This window comes from Dipodomys spectabilis, unplaced genomic scaffold, assembly GCF_019054845.1.
Source record: "Dipodomys spectabilis isolate Male_0828 unplaced genomic scaffold, ASM1905484v1 ptg000529l, whole genome shotgun sequence".
NCBI lineage: Eukaryota > Metazoa > Chordata > Mammalia > Rodentia > Heteromyidae > Dipodomys > Dipodomys spectabilis.
The window spans coordinates 1,101,901-1,111,342 of NW_024871206.1; the positions used below are offsets into that span (position 1 = coordinate 1,101,901).

Below are 9,442 nucleotides of genomic sequence, written 5' to 3' on the forward strand. Positions count from 1 at the left end.
TATCATTCTGAACCAACCCCTTCTCCAAGATTTATTTCCGATTTACTACTTCCTTTATCACATGTGTACATTGAGTATTCTAGCTGTACTTGTCCCTTGTTCCATTTTTCATTCATTCTATGTCTTTACTATTATTCCTCTCTGGTTTCATCTTCCAGATAGTCATTCTCTTATAATGTCTGTTAATATTTTTAAAGGTTTATACACATTCCATGGAGTTTCAATCCTGCAAATACTTGAACTTATGTCAACTTCTATTTCCATAATTCATTCATCTGCAATAAAAATTCGCAAGTCTGGAGACGTGAATCTTTAGTCAACAAGAAAGTTTAAAAATGGCTTAGAATGTATTCCTAACTACCAATTTTTATAAATGCCTTTGTACAATGGTTTGTGATTATTTTATTTTACATGGGATAGTATTTTCTGCTACCTATATGTTTTGGAAAAAAAGAAAAATAATAATTACTAGTATAAAGAAATATGATAGATATAGAAGACAGATTTTATGTTTGTCACATCTCTGATGAGTACCCATATTCAAGACTTCAAGTCATAGTTTTTACTATGTTAGACAGACAGGGAAAACATAAAACAACATATGATAAGGCAACTATTTGTAACTTTTTAAAATGTACCTCATTATGTGATGAAATTTACTTTATTAGCTAATGTTTGGGTTTGAAACATGGGAGGCTGATGTATTTAACACATTTCTGCAAGGCACCTACTGAACAACACAAAAGGTGGGTGGTATTATTTCTACACTTTAATGAATGGTTGAAACTATTTGACATTAGTGCTGGGTAAATAAATCCACTCTATTGTAACTTGTTCCCTCCAATTGAAAAACTTTTAATGTCACTAAGTATCATCTACTTGTCAAATGTTATTTTGGCGAATGTGATTTTAAAAATTTTATTTGAAAAGGAGTATATTTCAGGAGATTAAATGTAGGTTATCATTGGATTGAGAATGACAACATTTTTATACTACAGAACCAAGTTTTACTGAAGTACCAGTGTTTTGAAGCACTAAGGATCTTCTCAATTAATGTTTTTTCTGAATTATATTTGACCTCTAAGTCAAATTTTTGTGGCCTTGGTAGACCAATTATGGATCTATCATTCCAGGAACTATTTTTTTGGCCTACATATGCTGGACTGAAATATTTCATTAATTGTTAGGAGAGAGGTATTGAAAGTAATCTTGTGAAATTTGTGATCTTGCTCACTCATATGGGCTGGTCATCTGTAAATTGGAAATTTGAATTACAGTACTTTTTCCCAGATTTTTTTATCTCATCTTTATGTTGCCTTGCATTTCACAATTGCTTACTGCTAATTCCTATGTCTCAAGGAATTGAGGCCCTGAAATATTATAGGAAATGAGAATTTGAGATGGGTCTTCAATTACTTTCTGTTGGCATATTGCATGGGCCTAGGTGAGACGTCTTGACCTTCTTATCTGATGATGTTGATAACTGGGACCTGGGATACTAGGAACCCTGGGTCCTGCAAAAGAATAATACTTTTTCAAAATAACATCAGCAAAATTTGGGTTCAAAAATATGATTCAAAAATATGGAGAAAACAGTTTGGGACCAGAGAGTTAAACAATAAACAGAGCAGCAGTGTAAAATCCCTTATAGATTAGAGGAAAACAACATTGTTTTTTTACCATGTGAATTAAGATGACCAAGAATATTTAGAAGGTATCCCAAGTTAATACCAAAGACATTGCATTGATACTTTTATATTCTAATATATACTCTAAACCTAATTATTTATATTCCAATTGTATTTATTGGAATAAATAAATATAAATTTATTTCTCAAATTATCAACTGATTCTAGTAAGTTTCACTGTGTAAAATATAAAATCAGCACATGTAAGTATAAATTATATAACTATATGTAATATAATAAAAAGGCACATGTTTTGCATTGTTCTGTTGTTGTTAGGATATCAAAGGCAACTCTGTTTTAAAGTTTTATTCCATTATCTCTACCTCAGTGTTTGGTAGGGTTAGGCCTAAAGATTTACCATTTGTAGATTTACAGACTGGAGGCAAGAGGAAACAATGTGATAAAAACATTACCAATTTAAGGCCTAAAATCAAGGAGAAACATATGGACTTCTCCTGGAGCTATGGAAATATTTGGTGATGTAAATGCTGTAGTGTAAGTTCCTGCCTGGTTGGAAGGTAGAGAGACCAGGACTTTAGGTAATCATGCATATGAATGATTTTTCACCTTCTTGGCTTTAGCTACTTTTGAAATGATAGGTATAATAAACAATTATATTTTGATAAAATACCTTCTAGTCTGAACAGTGCTGTCTGAACTGTTCATCTCTCTATGATCCCTTGTAACTATGATTAATTTTGTTGCAGTAAGACAATCTTTGCTGTCAGGGTAAGATACTCTGGTTGGTCTGTTCCTACATGGAAGAATGGGAAAGGGTCAGGGAGACATTTGTGCCAGTAAGACCTCATTTCAGACATTTTAAGCTGCACAAGTTTAGAAGTAGCTCTTGAGCAAAGCTTACTTTGAATCTCTTAGCTCCACAAATCTAACTCAGTTGGACAAATAAGTACTTGAAAAAGCCATCACCTTTGGACCTAGCTATAAAGGCTTCAAAGTATGATCAGGTTTAAAATGAAAAAGACTTAAAATAGTCATTGACAAAAAAGGTTGAAATGTGAGCAATCCATTAAACAATATACATTTTTTTTCCCACTCTACACAGAATTTTAGGGAAATAAGATCAATAGCATTGCTAGGAACAATATGGTTTCCTTGTTACAAATAGGCATCGAAAGATATATGCCTATATTAAGATTGCATCATTAACTACTTAAATTTACAAGATACTACATGCTTCAGCAGCACATCTACCCAAATTGCAACAATACAGAGAATTACATGGCACTTCCACAAGGATGATATGGAAATTTGTGAAGTATTCTTCAGATTCAAGAAATGAAAAACAGTTATTAAAAAGTTGATTACAAAGATACAAGTGAAAGAATACATTTAGTTCATAGAATTAAAAGTTTATCTTCAGTGTATTAACTCTTCATCTTAGAAAGGCCTTTACATAGCATAACCTTTACAAAACATTTGAAATTAGATAACATTGTCATTTTATCCCAAAGAAATAAAATACTATAAGGACCTAGGAAAAAAGGAATCTTAAACTGTTTCTATATGGAATGCAATCTGAAAGGACACATTTATTAATGAACCTATATATTATAAATCAATGTAGAATTCAAAGTATTATATTTGGAGAGAATGAAATAGATTATGGACATTATACAAACAGAATACAGACTGTTTTAAAATAAACTTTTTCAGACAAGTACCAGAAATATCTTTAGTTTCTTTACTACTCATTTCAACAGGTAAGTTAAACTTATTTCTGATTTTAAAAAAATCACAAACTCTGCAGAAATCATTATAGATATATACAAACAAGTCTTGAATACATTTTGATATCATAGTCAGGCAATTCACTTGGAAGAATATCATGGAATCCATGAATTTTTACAGTAAGATATTGTTGTTACTTTGTATTGTGAGAATATTTTGGAAGGACACAAAGATGGACCATCATTTTTGAAATTTAAGAAACTTAACCGAACCATTACAACATATGAGAACAATTTGAACAGCCTTCCACAACTTCAAAGATGTAGTGATACATATTATGCTTTTTGTAATATCAAATGCAGTTTCTTCCAAGTTGTTCTTCAGACCTGGTTTGATAAAATGGTTCAACAGAAGGCAATCCAGCATATTTTTTCTACCTCTATTCCCAGCAGCAAGATGCAAGGGGGTCAAGAGGCATTTAGTTTGGTCATTGGTATCTGCATCATGATGAAGTAAAAAAGAAGCCATTCTGGTATTATTCCATGTATAAGCACTGTGCAGGGGTGTCCAGCCATCGACAATTATTTCATGAATATCTGCCTCGAGCCACCAACTCATGGACAATGTCTAAGTGTCCATTGTAGGCTTGCCAATGAAGTGGGGTATACTCATCCTCATTCCTAATATTCACATGAGTGGCCTTTTTGGAAAGTAGTGTCTACACTGTAGTAAGCTGATTATTTTCGGCAGCCCAAAGAAGAAATTTGCTTGGATCCTTCTCCATCTTTTTTCTTGCAAATGATACCATTCCTTACTTTTTCATCTTGTTCCTTGTCTTCATTAGAATTGCCTAACCAGTGACTTTGAGTACCACTGGGAATGAGGTGCCTATGTATTTCCCCAATAATTCACATTGGTTGAACTGGTCAGAAAAATCCAATGAATTTTCTGCTTCTGTTTTTTCACCATGATTTGTTTTCTCTTTTTCCATGTTTTCTATTCTAAATTATTCTCACTGGTGAATAGGGAATTGATAGAGAAAAGAGAAAGATTTTCCTATATATTCAAAGTTATAGGCTGAAAATGATGACCAGTGGTGTCTTTATGTGCAGCTTATTCTAGGAATGAGAAAATAGGAAATAATGCTTTCTATGAAAATGATTGGGATAATGGCAGAGCAGAAAGTGAAATGATGCAAGCAAAAATATAAAAGAAAAATAAATTAAGATAATTATGGAGCAATCATATTATCTATGAGAACCATGAAAAAGAGAGAGGAAGAGAAGGATGTACAATGACCTAGCTAGCCACAAATTCCATCCATGCCTCTGATCAATTTATAGAGGAAACAATTTTATTTTTAAAAAAGAGATGGAAATAGAATTTATGTATTTACTTAAAATTAGTAAATACACTTTAGTAGCCTACCCAAAGATACATAGCTTTGACTAAATTACAGACAAGAATATAAATCCTTGATAATTCTAGTAACAGATCTGACAAATCAGTTAAATCACACTTTTCCTGTACAATGAACGAATGTGTCTATTCTAGAAAAGCAGCTAGAGAAGGAAGGCCGATTGTATCTGTAACAAAACTTTGTGGAAAATGGTATTGAGGATTACTTACTGGTGATCCACTTGCACTGGAAGCGTGATTCTGAACTATTGCTTGGTGATTCTGAATTATTGCTTTAATCATTATATTCTCCAGGAAGAAAAAGTGAGATTTAATTGATAGCAAAGAATTGCTAATACATTTTGACTTCTCATTAAGCACCTTCAATCATCAAAATCACATGAAGACAATAGACAGGCCTACTATTTTAGATGAAAATATGTGTCTTTACAAAAACAAGAAATTTAAGTAGTCATACAAAGGACTTCTATTTTATTACTGCGTTATACTTTTTCCTAATGTTGGGCAACAATAAATAATGGACCTATTAGAAAGCTCTTATACCTCATATGTTCAATAGTGAGTTCTCTTATATTATATCATGGTATTTTTTGTTTATGGCCTTAAGAAGAAATTTACTACCATGAATTTCTGACAGGACAATATCATCACTATACATCTTGTTTCTATACACTCAGTTTTAAATTACTATCTAAGTATGTGCATTAATAACTATAGAGGAAAAAGAAGCCACACTGGTGGCTTTTGTCTTTAATCCTAGCTAATAAGAAAGATGAAATCTGAGGATTGTGATTTGAAACCAGAAAAAGTAGGGGGAAAAAAGGCCATTAGATTCTGACTTGAAAGTAACCAGCAAAAGCTAGAAATGGAGCTTTGGGAAAGCAGTAAAATGCTAGCCTTGAGAAAACTAAAACAAAAAAGTAACAAATTCTGGGACAGAGCCAGGCCCTGAGTTCAAGCCTTAGTATTAGAACCAAACAAATTAATAAATTAATTAAAATAAATTAAGTGGTCATTTGTGGAGAGGCAAGTACAAGGAAACATGCATGGTGACTAGATTGTGTACTTTTTTTAATAAGGAAAACTATTATTTGTACTAATCACTAATATTTTATTTGAACTTTTTTGGATAATAAACTCTGAGTGTATACATGTGTGTACATGTGCACACATGTGTGTATATGTATATGTGCGCTTGTGCTGATGCAATGTTGTTTGCCAATGTGGACAGGGTGAGGTTGAAAAGAGCTGTGTTGCAATGTTTTTATTTATCAGCATTCTGTCATGTCATTTTATTGGAACCACCCTTCTGTACATATATATGTCAAATAATGTCATCATAATCAAAATATTTACAACATTAAGTTAGATAAAAGAGATCACTTTCAATTCCTTTTATATGTTAGGTAGGAAAATACAGAAATAATTAGGTAGTAAGTTATTTCTATAAGATGACTGTCAGTACAAAATATGTATTTGACCTCTTAAATTGGTCATACTTTTAACATATACACATTGAGTGTGTTTGGCCAACTTGACCAAACAGGTATTACTCTCTGGTTAATCCTATGAAACACAAAGTGGATAAACTCTTTCCGGATTTCTATTGAAAACAACTTTCTTCGTAAGATCATATCTATTCTCACTAAGATAATCTACCCTGCATTTATTAGGTTTGAATATCCCATCATATTGACTGAAAATCAGTATTGTGGATATGCTTGTTAGATATACCTTTCAAAAACAAACAAACAAAAAGCATGTGTCACCTCCAGATTGTGGATGCATTTGAAGTTGTTTTGTACCTGCAATGGGATCTTCACTAATGTTTCTTTTATGGGAGTAACTATCACAACATTAACAAATAAGGCTTTTCGAATCTTTTCCAATATAAATGACATCCCAGAGTGAGTCTGAAGACCCTTTGAATATTTTAGTATTATTTAAGTTCATTGACTATAGAGCAAAAAACATTTCTGAAATAAATATTGTTAAAATCTGAAAATGTAAGTGGGTATATAGGATTTGTGCATCATTTTATGAAAAATCAGTTCTTATGAAACTAAATAAAATAGAATAAAAGAATGTAAGTGACTTGGGTAAGCTAACTATTATTATAACTTGGTTTTCTATTAACATAGTCCTTTGAATAGATGATTCAGTTAAATTATTTCATTTGTGTCACTGCACTTCTTATTTTTAGAATCTTTGTAGTTATAAGAGTGAATTTGTAGTATAAATAAGGGTCCTTTAAAATGGATTAAGCTTGTCTTTTGTGTCCTACTCCTAAGAAAATGAGTTATTTTCAAGTTTTATAGTTTATAATTTAATCTTCAGTATCATAAGGCATTAAAAATGCAATAGAATTGATGTCTTTTCTTCATAAAAGAAAGGCATATCCATTTCCTAACAAATGGGGCGATGTCATTCTTCCTGATGGAGGCATAGAATTCCATTTTGTATATATAACACATTTTCTTGATCCATTCATCTACTGAGGGGCATGTGTTTTGGTTCCATATCTTAGCTACCGTAAATAATGCGGCAATAAACATAGTTGTGCTGGTAGCTTTATAGTGGTCTTTTTTCTGATCATTTGGGTAAATGCCCAAAAGTGGGATTGCTGGGTCATAGGGGAGCTCTAGGTGGAGTCTTTTGAGGAACCTCCATACTACTTTCCAAAGTGGTTGAACAAGTTTACACTTCCACAACAACGTAGTAAATATCCTGTGTGTCTACATCCCCTCCAGCATCTGTTGTTACTAGAGTTCTTGATTATATCCACTCTAACTGGGGTGAGGTGGTATCTCAATGTTGTTTTGATTTGCATTTCTTTCATGGCTAGGGAGGTTGAGCATTTCTTCATGTGTCTATTGGTCATCCTTCTTTCCTCTTCAGAGAAGTTAATAGTCTAGGAAATTTGTTTAACAGGATCTTAGCAAATAACTTACCAAACATGCAAAAAGATAGACCTATTCAGATACAAGAATCTGTTATAACTCCAAGTAGACCAGACCATAACAGGACATCCGACCATCACATTATAATCAGCACAAGATAAATTCGGACCAAGGAAAAGGTCCATAAAATTGTCAAAAAGAAAAGAACAATCACCTATAAAGGTAAACCAATGAAAATCACCTCAGATTTCTCGGCAGAGACAATTAAAGCCAGAAGAGCCTGGAATGATGTATGCCATGCCCTAAAGACAAACAACTATCTAGAAAGAATACTGTACAAGCTAAACTCTCCTTCATAACCGAAGGTCAAATAGAAACCTTCCATAGCAAAGAAAATTGAAACAATATATCTCCACCAATCCAGCCCTACAAAAGATACTTAAAGATGACCTACACCTAGAAAACCAACAAGACCACAATAAAGGCTAAGAAAGCACACCAAAATTGAGAATCCAAGAACCATAGGAAGAACCCAGTTGTCTCAGCCCACAAGAAGGTGGATAAAATGGCAGGAACTCCCAAATAGCTCAGAGACCTATCTCAATATTAACGGGATTAACTCTCTAATTAAGCGACATAAACTGTCTAATTGGGTTAAAAAGCAAGATCCTTCTATCTGCTGCCTTCAGGAGTCACACATTGCAAATAAAAACAAACACATTTTGAATGTGAAAGACTGGAACAAATCTACCAAGCAAATAGCCCCCATAAACAGGCAGGAATTACTATCCTAATAGCAGATAAAATAGACTTCATATTAAAATTACTTAGAAGAGATAAAAAGTTCACTACATACAAATTAAGGGAACTCTCCTTATGGAGGAAATTATAATTCTAAATCTGTATTCGCCAAGCAACGGGGCAGCCAAATATATCCAAGAAACACTACTTTCCCTCAAATCTCATATAGATCCAAAGACATTAATTGTTTTGGGACTTTAACACACCACTATCCCCACTGGATCGATCAACTTGGCAAAAACTCAACAGAGAAACCGCAGACCTACACAACTGCATAGATCAACTAGATTTAACAGACATCTACTGAGTATTTCACCCAGCAGTATCAGAATACACTTTCTTCTCAGCAGCCAATGGAACATTTTCCAAAATAGACCACATTTTAGCTCACAAAGCATACTTGTCCAAATTTAGAAACATTGAAGTAATACCTTGCATTCTCTCACACCAAAAGGGAATAAAATTAGAACTCAACACCAAAAGCCACCAAAGAAAGTCCTGTAACACATGGAGGCTGAAAAACACTGTTGAACCACCAGTGGGTCATGGAAGCGATTAGAAACGAAATTCAAGTGTTCACGACATTCATCAAAAAGGAGCACACAAACTGCCAGCTCCTCTGGGATAGAGCAAAGGCAGTACTCAGAGGCAAGTTTATAGGTCTGAGTTTCTACATCAATAAATTGGAGAGATCTGAAACCAACAATTTAATGAGACAGCTAAGCCTCCTTGAAAAAGAGCAGCAAGATAAACTTCAATCTAGTAGACGGAAAGAAATACTTAAAATTAAATCAAAATTAAATGAATTAGAATCCAAAAAATCCATAGAAAGAATCAACAATACAAAGAGATAGTTCTTTGAAAAAATTAACAAAATAGACACACCTTTAGCTAATCTTATTAGAAAAAAAAGAGAACATACCAAATAAATAAACTTAGAGATGA

At 33.0% G+C, this 9,442-nt stretch overlaps 1 pseudogene; it reads left to right on the top strand.

The window, feature by feature from the left end:
* The first annotated feature begins 2,879 nt into the window (after nucleotides 1–2,879).
* LOC122099695 lies at nucleotides 2,880–2,979 on the top strand (annotated as a pseudogene).
* Nucleotides 2,980–9,442: the final 6,463 nt, after the last annotated feature.